Consider the following 14,494-nt stretch of genomic DNA (forward strand, 5'->3'; position numbering starts at 1 on the left):
TGGTCCTTGATTTCAAGGAAATATGTTGAAGATCTAAAGATGTATCATGGAAAAAAAAATGTAAAATAAGTTTGCTTTTATTCCACCAGAGAGTAGAACTAGTAAAATTTACAAAGAAGCAAATGTTTATTTAATAAAAGAAAGTACTCTGTAATTTGTGGAGTTATCCAGCAACCAAACAGGAAGTCTAAGGGTTAGTGAGTTTCCCATCACTATAGTCAAGCTGAAACAAAATGGCCTAATCAACCAGAAGGAGGGCTATATTCAACACTTGTAATGAATGAGGGTTTAGGCCTCTATAAATCTGATGTCACTATGTGAAAAAGACATGCTTTAATGATTCTGAAACAATTTTTTGAGGAAATAAGATTATCTGATGTTACTGCCATGATTCAGTATTTTAATATATTTAAATTAAGTTCAGAGTGTTTATAATGAGTTCAGTGAAGTTTTATAATTCTATAATATTCTGGGAATGCACAACTAGAGATGTTGTATTGGAGTTATCTGGGGGAAAAGCAGTAAATATCTACTTGGGAAACATGGGCATAGGAATCAGAAACATGGAGGTAAAAAAGCACCTTTGTTACCAGTTAGGGTGAAAAGTTTTTGACTGATAAGCCCCATTCCTCTGCAGGCCTAACAGACAACCCTGTATTAAAAATAGCACCTGGAAGGACAAAGAAGCTGTAACAAAAGCACTGACTTCTATGAATTTTTTTCTCACATGTGACAGTAGAGGAAATGCCCATCCTAGTAAAGAAAAGGAGACATCTAGTCACCAAGAGGACGCCAGGAGGCATGGTAACAGATGAACATGACACACTCAGTTTGTACAATGCACAAGGCTGGAATGAAACTATTAAATACTCAAAATAAAATAAAATGAATAAAAGTACTCAAGCCCCACCCCCCAGTGCAAGCTTCCCCTGCAGTGCTCCTAGAGGGTAAAATGCAGAGCAGCAGAAATATCATGAGGACCCAGAAAACAGCCCGCCCTGTTCTGTTTCCTCCCCATTTCCCACCATCAGTGGAGGGGAGTGAGGGAAGGAGTGGAGAGAAGCTAGAAATGCTTCTTTTACAAATTCTTCTGGGGAACTGAGAGGAATGCTCCTCCTGTCTACGGAAGAGGAAATGAAGACAGGGAAGAAAAGTCTTATATACTCTTAAGAGCAACACCTTCTTTCCAGTGCCTGTTATTCTACGACAGGCTTTACAGATGAGAAAACAGTCTTGCTTCATTGATACTTTGAAAGAATCAAAAGTCAGCAACTGTACTAAAGACTAACCTCTTTCTTTATTTTAATAACATATTTTACTTAACCCAATATATAAAATTACATTAATTTCATAGTATAATCAACATAAAATTAATTATTGAGATATTCTACATTTATATTCATTCTAAATCTTCAAAGTTAGGTGTGCATGTTTACACTTAAAGCACATTTCGGTTTGCATTAGCAACACTGTATTTGTCAATAGCTACCTGTGACTAGTATCATACTGGACAGCACAGGTAAATGGTTAAAATCTGTACCTGTTGATAGCGTATGTCTTGTGTTTTTCATCCAACCTGACAATCTCTGCTTTGTCATTAGTGTATGTATACTATTTATATGCAATGTGATTATAATATAATTAGATTAAGCCTATCATCATATAAATTTTTAACTAAATTTTTATTTTATATTGGGGTATAGACAATTAACAAACAATGTTGTGATAGTGTCAGGTGAACAGCCATATATAAATGTATGCATTCTCCCTCAAACTCCGCTACCATCCAGGCTGCCACATAACATTGGGCAGAGTTTCAGGTGCTATACAGTATGCCCCTGTTGGTTATCCCTTTTAAATATAGCAGCATGTACATGTCCATCCCAGCTCCCTAACTATCCCTTCCCCTGTCCTTCCACCCAGCAACCATAAGTTCATTCTCCAAGTCTGTGAGTCTCTTTCTGTTTCATAAATAAGTTCATTTGTGTCATTTATTTTTAGATTCCACATATAAGGGGTGCCATATTTCTCCTTCTCTGTCTGACTTACATCACTCAGTATGACACTCTCTAGGTTCATGCATGTTGCTGCAGATGGCATCATTTCATTCTTTTTAATGGCTGAGTAATATTCCACTGCATGTATGTACCACACCTTCTTTATCCATCCTTTGTCAGTGGACATTTGCCAACCTCTCTCTTTAGAATGAGTTTTTTTACTATTTACTCATGCACCCATAGCCTTCCCTGGTGGCTCAGAGGTTAAACCATCTGCCTGCAATGCAGGAGACCTGGGTTCAATCCCTGGCTTGGAAAGATCACCTGGAGAAGGAAATGGAACCCACTCCAGCATTCTTGCCTGGAAAATCCCATGGACAGAGGAGCCTGATGGGCTACAGTCCATGGGGTCGCAAGGAGTCGGACACGACTGAGCAACTTCACTTTCATGCACACATATAGTCAATGAACATTATTAAAAGTCTACAATCTAACAGAAGCAGAAGATATTAAGAAGAGGTGGCAAGAATACACAGAAGAACTGTACAAAAAAGATGTTCATGACTAAGATAATTACGATGGTGTGATCACTCACCTAGAGCCAGACATCCTGGAATGCGAAGTCAAGCGAACCTTAGAAAGCATCACTACAAACAAAGCTAATGGAGGTGATGGAATTCCAGTTGAGTTATTTCAAATCTTGAAAGATGATGCTGTGAAAGTACTGCACTCAATATGCCAGCAAATTTTGAAAACTCAGCAGTGGCCACAGGACTGGAAAAGGTCAGTTTTCATTCCAGTCCCTAAGAAAGGCAATGCCAAAGAATGCTCAAACTACCACACAATTGCATTCATCACACATGCTAATCAAGTAATGCTCAAAATTCTCCAAGCCCGGCTTCACCAATACATTAACTGTGAACTTACAGATGTTCAAGCTGGTTTTAGAAAAGGCAGAGGAAACAGAGATCAAGTTGCAAACATCCACTGGATCATGGAAAAAGCAAGAGAGTTCCAGAAAAACATCTATTTCTGCTTTATTGACTATGCCAAAGCTTTTGACTGTGTGGATCACAATACACTGGAAAATTCTGAAAGAGATGGGAATACCAGACCACCTGGCCTGCCTCTTGAGAAACCTATATGCAGGTCAGGAAGCAACAGTTAGAACTGGACATGGAACAACAGACTGGTTCCAAATAGGAAAAGGAGTACATCAAGGCTGTATATTATCACCCTGCCTAATTAACTTATATGCAGAGTACATCATGAGAAATGCTGGACTGGAAGAAGCACAAACTGGAATCAAGATTGCCGGGAGAAATAGCAATAACCTCAGATATGCAGATAAGACCACCCTTATGGCAGAAAGTGAAGAGGAACTAAAAAGCCTCTTGATGAAAGTGAAAGAGGAGAGTGGAAAAGTTGGCTTAAAGCTCAACATTCAGAAAACGAAGATCATGGCATCTGGTCCCATCACTTCATGGGAAATAGATGGAGAAACAGTGGAAACAGTGTCAGACTTTATTCTGTGGGGCTCCAAAATCACTGCAAATGGTGACTGCAGCCATGAAATTAAAAGACGTTTACTCCTTGGAAGCAAAGTTATGACCAACCTAGATAGCATATTGAAAAGCAGAGACATTACTTTGCCAACAAAGGTCCGTCTAGTCAAGGCTATGGTTTTTCCAGTGGTCATTTATGGGTGTGAGAGTTGGACTGTGAAGAAAACTGAGCGCCGAAGAATTGGTGGTTTTGACCTGTGGTGTTGGAGAAGACTCTTGAGAGTCCCTTGGACTGCAAGGAGATCCAACCAGTCCATTCTAAAGGAGATCAGCCTTGAGTGTTCATTGGAAGGAATGATGCTAAAGCTGAAACTCCAGTACTTTGGCCACCTCATGCGAAGAGCTGACTCATTGGAAAAGACTCTGATGCTGGGAGGGATTGGAGGCAGGAGGAAGAGGGGACGGCAGAGGATGAGACAGCTGGATGGCATCACCGACTCAATGGACGTGAGTTTGAGTGAACTCTGAGAGATGGTGATGGACAGGGAGGCCTGGTGTGCTGCGATTCCTGGGGTTGCAAAGAGTCGGACACGACTGAGTGACTGAACTGAACTGTACTCCTGATGCTTTTGTGCTAGTGATCAAAGACAAATAAGCCTCTATGTCCTTGAATAAGAAAGTCTAGCTGAAAGAAATGTCCTGTTCATAATGTGATACATTGGGTAATAGGGGCAGGAAAATTATACTATGAACCCAAAGGAGAAGGAGCAATTAATTACTAGAAGAAAGTAAAAGGAACATGGTAATGAAAATGGCAAAGATGAGGGGAAGTCTGATGCAAGCTTTGCAAGATGATTGGGAGTTCACCAGGAGAAAGTGGATGGGGACAAACATATCCCTTGGAAAGAATGTCCCTGGGCAAAGGTACAAACATCTCAATATGAAGAGCTTCCGAAAGCACTAAAGCAAAAGGAAAACACAGCAGAACTTTTGATATATGTGAAATATTCCACATTTAACTTAGAGTTTATTAAAGCAAGGAAACTTTTGCATAGTTTAACATGGTTACAAGGATCTAGACATGAGGCATTTTGAACTAGTTAATAATAACCAAATGACTTAGGGAATTATTCATTAATCATTAACGAATACCCCCTGGATCCCTCATCTTTGGCTGATTTCCAACAGTTATATCTCAGCAGCCTTGGCACTTGATATTTGAATTTAAGCATTTATGCCCATAATATAAAAACCAAAAATATTTTGCTTCTGGGTCATTAAAATTTTTAGAATAATAAGCTGTTCCCTCCCAGCCTCTCTCTTTGGTAGAACGCCATCCAGGAATGTGTTCTCTATCGGAATTCACGAGGGAAATAAAGCAGTGCTCTTATTAAGGAAATCCATTTCCTCCAAAAGGATAAAATATGACAAGGACTGTTTTTCCAACTTAATGTAAATTTCATAACATCAGCAGTGGGCCATGCAAACTGCCAAATGGAAAGGCTCTCGCACACATGCTATCCACAGAGAATAAGGGCTCAGAAAGGACAGAGGCTCCGGGCACCTCAGAGAGGCACACCCTCCCAGTTATCTAGGTTCTAAACCAGTGAAGCTACTCCTATCATTTGAAGGCTTAGTCCTTACTAGATACTTTTGTTTAGGACACCTAAAATAATGAGAAGTTTGGTTTCTGTTTTTTTCTTTCCTTTCTGTCCCTTTCTCCTCACAGATACAATACCAGTGATTGAAAAGCCTGGCCTGCAAATCTGACAGTCTAACTTATCTAGGTCTATCTCTTAAGTACAAGGTCAACATTATCTCAGCCTGCATCCTGTGTAATTATAGCATTTGGCTGGCATTGCTGAACAGGGGCTGAAATCCATCAGGTTCTAGTTAATCTGCCTTGAGTAACCACAGCTGGTTGGCCGGAAGAAAATGATTATGAAACAAAGTTGTTGTGTCTTAATAATAAAGATTACTGATACGCAGGAAAGATGGATCCAAGGTTAACCTTTTCCTCTATAGGAAGGCTCTGTATAATGTGAAGCAAACCAATTTTTCTGTAGTCTCCTTGATTACATATTTGGTGTCTCTTCCTTTCTTTTCACCCTTACCCTTACCTAATTTCCCACCAGTCCTAAATTTTTATTACTCTTCAGTGAAACACGTATATTAACTTTTTGGATGTTTTCCAAACAGACCACACTAGAAATTTAATGGACATGAGATCAGCTTCCTTCTTTTTAATTAGTCTTCAAACTTAATCTTGTCTTGTTTTAAGAATCAGTTTATCTTGCTAACACTAAGGCTATGCTATTCACACTACAGACAGGATACCAACGAACTTACACGGTGAGATTAGGTCGTATGTCTAGTGATGTGTGGCACGGTGCAAGCCGTGTATACAATACATGCAATAGACGCATAGATGGGGGAAAACTCCCCATCACCATTTGCAAAACATAAACAGCTCAAGCATACTCCCAATCCAATAATTCTGACCTCTTTCAACAATAAAAGATGAGTATAAAATGATTTATCTTGCAACTGTGGAAAACCTCATGCAGTAGTATGGTGGTTAAGAACATAGATTTCAGAGTCCATACCCAGCTCTGCCACTCACCAGCTGTGTGACCTTGGACAAACTACTTAACTTCTCTGTGCCTAACCTCAAATTTAAAATGGAGACATAATAATAATAGCTGTCTCATGTGGTTATCATTAGAATTAAATGAGTTAACGTATCTAAAGTACTTATGACAGTGCCTGACATTTCATAAGTATGGTAAGAGTTCACTGTTGATACAATTAAAACAGCTAAAGAAACAGGACTGGCTGGACCATGGTCCTACTGGATAGTTAGTAAGTAGGACTTGCAAAATCTTTTGCTCTAAATTCCTGTGTTTGATATTTGACTTTAGGCTATTAACATTCAACCGGAGGCTCATAAATAAGATGAACTGTGGTTAAACCCGTCATGTTAATGTGTCTATTCATAAGAAAATGAGAATGCACATAAAAGTGGTATGCTACAGACTTCACTTGGCAGGCTAGAATGAGAGCAGAAGAGGACAAGGGAAGATGCTTTGCTCTAGGTTGATAAAGCCTGGACATGGTGGCTCCCAGGTTCTTCCTTATTCCACCTTCCTCACTGCCCTTAGAGTGCATGCCTGGGATGACTGTGGAAGTCCCTCAAAGGAACGCAGTTTCTGGATTTCCAAGTCTACCTTCCCACCTTGGGCATTCATGCTTTGGCTCTTGCACATTCTTCTTTCTTCGTAATCACATCTCTAGTGTAAATGCATCTAACAATGATCCTTAATTATGTCCTCTTAATTACATACCTATTGCAGATCCATGCCAGCCCCCTTTGTCAACATTTAAGTCAATTGGATAATACTAAAAAAATGCATAGAGGCATAAGAAAATCGTCCATGGGGGTTTTGGGGTGAAAAGATAAGCTAAGGAATATGTCTTTTTAATAACTCCTTTTCATTTTTTGTGTGCTTTTAAATTTTGGAAAAAAAAAATGTTGGATGCACCGGGTCTTTGTGGCTGTGTGCATGCATTCTCTAGTTGCAGCAACCAGGGCTACTCTTGCTTGTGGCGCACAGGCTTCTCATGGCAGTGGTTTCTCTTGTTGCGGAGCACAGGCTCTAGGCATGTGGGCTCAGTAGTTGCAGCACATAGGCTTAGCTGCTCTGCAGCATATGGTATCTTCATGGACCAAGGAGTGAACGCATGTCCCCAGCATTAGCAGGCAGAGCCCCATCCACTGTACCATCAGGAAAGTTCTGGAAATTGTTAATCAATTTACAGTAGCTCATTTTCATTCTTATTTCTCTTCTCTGATTTTCTAAAGATAACAAAGGAAAATATGACAGGACAGACTCTTGATGTCTATTGTGTGTTTGTTTATAAGATTTTAAGACATCATACTCACATTTATGTATTTCCACTGATCTTACAGTACGTTCATTTATTTTAACTGAAGATAATATATAAAACTCAAAACATGTCAAAACACATAATCTTCCTTATATACCAAAAAAGTAAACAATTCATTAGCGAGTCATCATGATTTTATAATCTAAAGTGAATTTCTGCCTTAGTACCTATTTCTCACCATAGTAAATCTGCATGGTTCTTATTAATGTCAAAGAAATTTAAGTGTCCTAATAGAAAGATCATTTGAGAATAAATGTGTTTTTAAAAAGTAACAACCGCTACCAGTTGAAAGAAAAGAAAAGTTTTTTTTTGCTGAAGTCTGATTTTGGAGGTGGGGTTGGAGAAGAATGCCTATGTTTCCAGTTGCTAAGAAGAGATTTTTTCAGGCATCATCTTTTCAAATGGAGCTTAAAATGGGTGGATTTCAAGACTGTCTTTTGCTCACAAATCATGTCTCTAAAGGTAAGGAAGAGAATACATGAAATTAAATCACTTGGTAAAATATTAAAAAGTCAAACTATTTTAAACATATCATTATGAAAATAGACTTTCATAAGATCCTTGCTTTCTGTTTTTGTTTTTTTTTAAGCAGTAGTCTTTTTATTTCTTTAATAATATTCAGTGCTACTTGTGTTTCCATTTCTATACTGAGCTTCCTAACATCTGTTTTTCATTTTTCTTTAATTTCCACCCGTGACCTCTGGCCTATTCTCTGTGTTTGGAGAAAAACAGGAATTAAAGTTGACATTATCTCTGTGCCTTCTCCAAACTGCATAAATTCAAAATTTTAGCCTGCCTTATTTCTCAGCACTGGTTTTCTGACCACAGAATCAATTTTTCTATTGTTTAGGAGGAAGTTTCATAATGTCCAAAACTGGGATCTGCAACCTGGAGTCTGGGTTTCTGGGGTTCTGCCTGGGCTTTCGGAGCACCAGAGTATTTCTTCTAGATCTGTACCCACTGTGAAAATTGCTCTGGTCTAGTTCTAGTGTTCTAGAAAATCCCTAAAGCATGACACATGTGAGGTTCTTTTTATAATTACAGCATTCAGTTTCTCATATGAGACTGAAAAATGTGATATTACCATAGTATGAAAATAATATCATACCTGTCTGAAAAAAACAGTAGGTAAATGAGGAGGTTTTTATATTTGAAAGCTTCTGAGACATTTAGATTTCTCATATTCAGAACTGGCCCAGATCATGCTGCACAATCTTGAAGAGTTTCTTTGATTTTTTACAACAAATATGCTCGACAGGAAGGGGTTGGAGGGAACGCACCACTTTCTCAAGGCATTTTGTCACGTAAAGTGTGCGGTTCTAAGATTCTCAGCAGCCACTCCAAGGAAACCATGCCACCCACCCCGCCACCCCAGGGTGTGTTGCTCATGTAAATATTATGCAGGCAGAGAAGTAGTTTAAGAACCTTTGACCTTCAGTTTCCAATTTGGTAAAGGCAATCCTACAGGGGATTTATACAAAGTCCAAAAGAGTAGAATTTCCTGAGAGGCAGAAGCCACAGAAAATTAGATCAATAATTACTATTAAAAACTCACTGCAGAGAGACTGCTATGTTATCACCAAGACAGAAGACCAGGCTGCCTCCCGTGATCCCACTCACCCCAGCCTTTCCTGGACCTGCAAGGCCACATCCATAAAAGCAGAACTAATAAAAAATAACAGCTTTTCTATGCCTTTTGGCATTAGCAACTAGTTTTACAAGTTTTCTTTAAAGGGTGAATGACTTCCTGTTTATCTGTACAAAATGCTTTCTCATACAGACTTTGCTACATATTTCAACATCAAACAATGCATTATTATCCTGAAAGAAGTGCTACTTAAGAGACTAGAATACAAAATTTTCTGGGAAGACAAAGGTGAGCCTAAAACAAAGAGGTGGACCTATGGTTTCCCTTATTTTTATAATTTAGGATCATTTGAATTAATTATTTACTTGTAACATTGCTGGGGTCACTAGATCTTTTCCTCTAAATGCCATCTTATACAACTCTTTGAAGTTACACTTCTTATAAATCTATTAATGCTTGTCTCTCCTTATAGAAAAAGAAAGTGTTTTCCATGCTGTAGAGAAATCCATAAATAAGTCAGAAAACTTAACAAAGGCTAGCTATTTCTGTTCACCATCATGCTTGAAACGAGGAATTTATTTTTGGTCGACTCCATATTTTTTCTCTTGTGTGTCATAAGAGTGATTGTCAAAGTAATAAGAGAGGATCCTCTCTTGACACCAGAAATATGAACTGTAAGACATAAATTATTTTGTCTGGCTAACCATTTGCACAAATCTTTCTTTGCTTGTGATTAAATCCATTTTAGTATCTGGTACACATGACCCTTCACTCTTCCTTTCCAAGTTCCTTAGTTTCTTTTTGAAAATGCTGTATTCTCCACTTCAAAGATTGTGTATCCGGTGTTTATTCCCACTTTCTTTTAAAACAAATTCGTCTTGGCATTGCGCAGGCATACTTTCAATGTTTGTTTCCTCTTCTTTCCTAAAATAAAGGTTCAAAAACAATTCCAAAAGAGCCAGTGATCTCTCAGTTCTCTGAACACCTAAAGCAATTTTTTTTTAACCATCACCGAGTTGAAAATATTATTTTCTGGAGGCCCAATTTATGCACCTCCCCAGACGGAACCATTCTCACCTGCCCCTTGCTTGCCTCTGCCCGCTTTTCTCGCTTCCTCTTAGTTGAAAGCCTGGGCACTTGGCCTCAGTATCTCCTCGTCTTCCAACAGGATGGTCGCCTTTGCACCTAGACAGTCGGAACTCAACAGCCCAACACCTAAGTCCTGCCCAGCAGTGCTCACGGAGATTCTGGCTCACTTGGGGACTGCAGAGAAGGGCTGGAGAGCAGAGGCTGGAGGTGCAGGGAATTCAAGAGACAGAAGGAGAGGGAAGGAGGGGAAAGAGATGACAAAGTCTCTGTTATACCTTCCTCGGAAACTGTTTCAGTGTATAGCACGTCATGTTGCTTCTCCAGAGACACCCTACTTGTGCAGGCTTTCCTTGTTAAGCTCTGACCAACATGGTAAAGTAACATTGGTATTTATTTAGTTTCCCCCCTTCTCTGACTCACATCCGCCATTTTCCCTCCTCCTCACTTCCTCCAGAATTATACTTCTCCAAGAAAACATTCACATGTTAAGCTTTACCACAGGCTTTCTTTTCTGGGGAACTGAGGCTTAGATGCCATTTTTACTAGATTTGTTAAGGTTTAAATGTCTCTGTATCCTTCACATCACCTGGCATCATACAGAACACTTGGCTGATGCTAAATAATATTTATATTTAACATTTCTACTAGAACATAAGCTAGTTTAAAAAAAAAGGAAAATAACACATTTCTAAACACGTAGGGATACTTCCAAAAGAGGCTTGTCTTTTGTCATTTATCCTTATTAAAAGTGTAAGTATTGGCATTAAAGCATTATCTATCAGACAGTCCCCATCAGGTAATATTTTAAAACCATATTTGACCTCTTTTCAGAAGGACAGAGGTAATATTTGTAGTTTCAAAGCAGAAACATCCACTTATATAACCTCCACTGTTAACTCGGGGTGGTTAATAAATTTTCCATGCCACTTCCTCCAAACTAGAAAAGATGTTGAAGTAGAATTAAATGATTACAAGGCATTTGTGAATCTACATAAAGAGCCTTTTTATAGAACTTTTTTCTTTTAGTGAGGGCTCAATCATCAACATCTGTCTTTATACATGCCAAAATACAAATTATTTCAGCCCATGATACTTTTCATTCCCTGGATTTGACTTATGTTAGTTCTCCCCCCCCCCCCAAAAAAAAAAAAAAAAACTATAGACAAAGTTTTTTTCAGTTCAGTATCCAAATATTTTTATTCAAATGTCTCTTTAATCTTGGTTTTTATTTTACTTTTTCAAAGATGAGAACTAAGATTCAGAAATTGCTCAAAGGCACACAGCATAGAGTGGCAATATTAGAACATAAGGAGTTTACACTCTGAAATTTGCTTGTTTATCAGGCCAGACATCCCCTTTAAACACTTGGTGCTCTTTCAGAAGAAGTAAAGCTTCTGCAGGTATGGTGCTAGCCAACCCCCTCTTCTCCTTCTGGATCAGGGCTCTCCAACCTCTGGGGTCTAATCCCTCGTGATCTGAGGTGGAGCTGATGTAATAATAATGGAAAGAAAGTGCATAATAAATGTAATGCACTTGAATAATCCCAAAACCATCTCCCTCCCCAGGTCAGTGGAAAAATTATCTTCCATAAAGCCAGTCCCTGATGTCAAAAAGATTGGAGACCACTGCAGTAGAAGACAGATTCTAGCTGTCTACAGTTAGGACACTCTCAGACACATGGATTTTAAAGACATCATGGGACCAATCAATATATGAAGAAGAAACCAGAGTCAAGAGTTATCTCCTCTGTAAGTACAGCTTTCCCACAATGCTGACAGTGACGATAGTCAAATAGAGGATGTTGCCTTATATGTGGGAAGTAAGCACCACTGCTGAACTGAGACAGCACGCTACAGAACCGATATTAATAACATCATGTAAAAGCTTACTAAAAACTTAGATGGAAATTCATTTCCATGTAACCCACACAGGTCATGTCAGTGATGATTCCAGCACATTCCTGTTGAGGATATTTCTACCAACTCACTCCCCTCGCATACCTAGAAGACTGGAGAGCACTCTTCAAGGGCATGACGATTAGAAATTAGGGAAGAAAAAACCTTCTTACAGAAGCCTTAAATGCCAGGAGTCAATTTAACCTTTTAAATCAACTCAGTACAAGGGAGAGAGTTATTGAAGATATTTTTGGAACAGGAGAAAAATAATCTTGGAGCTTCACTCAGGAAAAGAGTTTGAAGTTGTAAGTATTAGGAAGAGAGTAAGAGTGAGACATTTGTCCATACAGTGTGAACTAGAAGCCAGGACTAGGGTGCAAAACTCTATGAGTTGGTTGCTCTTTTTTTTCCATTCCACCTCCCCACATCTTCTCCCCACATTAAAGTGAGAGTAGGAAGCCATGCGGATGGCTGGCAACTGTCTTCACTGTCCCATGGTAGGAGCCAGACCTGCAGCCCCTTATGTGAAGTTCAACTCAATACAGTTTACAATTGCTTCAGGCAAAATTGAGCTCTCTGACTATTTTTTAAATGAAGGAGCTAACTATAAATTCTAGACTGTAAAATTTCAAATTTGAGACCTAAAGCTAAGGCTCCCGCATACCAAAAATCCTTTATCTAGTCTCTAACATCATAATGATGTAGAGATATTATACTGTATTGGTTACGGGTGTTGCTTATTTGGAGTGGGGATGGGCATTTGTGCATGCTGCCTCACTGATTTTACCATGAGTTAAAAGTCAACCTGTTCCTTCCTGTTTCCCATATCATCTCATAATAGAAAGTGCTAAATGACATTTTAAATAATTTTCAGGTTTTGTGTTACTGCTGCATTTAATAACCTTATAACAAATTGTCATCATCTTTATAATTCTTAGTAGCAATAAAGTCTCCATTATGTTCTTCCCTGCTGCCTTAACCTTGGTCTACTTAATAAATGCTACACATCAAAGTATAGCTAATGGGCCACAAGACAATTTTAACACCTTCATGGACTAATTACTAAAGTGGCATTTATTTAATTCTCTGAGGACTGAGCTCCAAGAAAATTACAACCCAGTGAAAACATGAACCAAAAACTCAATGTTAGGCTTTCATTGTAACCCACTAACACATAGTGTCCACTTGCTGATCATAGTGAATATGAATCGAATTAGTACTTATCCAGTTCAATTATTATAAAATTTGCTTAAAAACTGTTTTCTCCCTATAAAATTGACCCATTTAACTGAACTTTTCCAGCCCACAGAAAACAATTTTATTATAGTGGCCACTGATCAATTCTTTAAGAAAACTTCTAGTTAGGGACTAACTTTTTGAAAATACTGACTTGTCTAATAGTTCCTATATAATCAAAGAGAGCCTAACAAACCATTTGCTGTATTAGAATGCAAAACTTTGTTAATATGTTTCTGTTATATTAAAAATGATTTTTCACTCTTCAAATATAAATTAAGAAGAAGAAAATAACTTCTAAATGAAAACAAGGACTCAACGAATTCAATTCAGCTAATACATTTTAGTCTTACCCTTCAGAAATGGACTGTTACTGACCGAGGATTCCTAAATCAAGGAACCTCAGGTTCCTTAACACAGTCACATCTGCAAAATCCCTTTTGCTGGGTAAGACAGTATATTGGCAGCTTCTGGGTGTTAGAGCACGAACATCTTTGGAGGCTATTCTGGCTACCAAATCCTGTTTCTGTAACTGCACTACCAATGGGGAGGCCCACAGTCAGGTGGCTTAATGGTAAAGAATCCGCTTGTCAATGCAGGAGACACGAGAGACTCAGGTTTGATCCATGGGTTGGGAAGATCCACTGGAGTAGGAAATGGCAACCCACTCCAGTATTCTTGTCTGGGAAATCTCATGGACAGAGGAGTCTGGTGGGCTACAGTCCATGGGGTTGCAAAGAGTTGGGCATAACTGAGTGAGCACATACGAGCATGTGAACGACATAACCTAGGACTTGGGGAGGACGGGCCTTCCATTTGCTTCCTCCCTACTCCAAACTGTGTCAGTTTACTCAGTCCCTTTTCCTTTGCTAGCCCTGTACATTTGCAATTTATTTAAGAAACTTTGTGATTCAGTCTAACATTTGTTCTGTCTTTTCATTTCATGAGCTCTGCAACGATCTGTCTGAGAGTGAACTTGGAGGCTACCCTGGAATCAAGGTAGCTCTGCAAACAACAGGACCTCAGTCTTGGTTGGTTCCCAGATGGAGCCTCTCAAACTTCACAACCTCATATGAATGAATCATGATTAATCTCAAATGAGAAAATAAATAATCGGTCATTTATCTTTCCTGTAATAAAAGAAGTCTATCTCTGGAAGAGTAGAAGATCAAATCGATCAAAAAGACTGAGAAAACTGAGTAAGAAGAAGGAGATATAGAAAGGAAAATAGTTTTG

The 14,494-nt window shown here is 38.7% G+C and overlaps 1 long non-coding RNA gene across 1 annotated transcript in view; it reads right to left on the reverse strand.

Annotated features, from left to right (window-relative positions):
* LOC138422487 (uncharacterized) overlaps nt 1-14,494 on the reverse strand; it is a 199,314-nt gene that overhangs the window by 179,961 nt on the left and 4,859 nt on the right. The window contains exon 2 of the long non-coding RNA XR_011249894.1: nt 10,116-10,328. This is a non-coding gene — a long non-coding RNA (uncharacterized lncRNA). The remainder of the gene's footprint in view (nt 1-10,115; nt 10,329-14,494) is intronic.

Source organism: Ovis canadensis, chromosome 17 (genome assembly GCF_042477335.2).
Source record: "Ovis canadensis isolate MfBH-ARS-UI-01 breed Bighorn chromosome 17, ARS-UI_OviCan_v2, whole genome shotgun sequence".
In the NCBI taxonomy this organism is placed as follows: domain Eukaryota; kingdom Metazoa; phylum Chordata; class Mammalia; order Artiodactyla; family Bovidae; genus Ovis; species Ovis canadensis.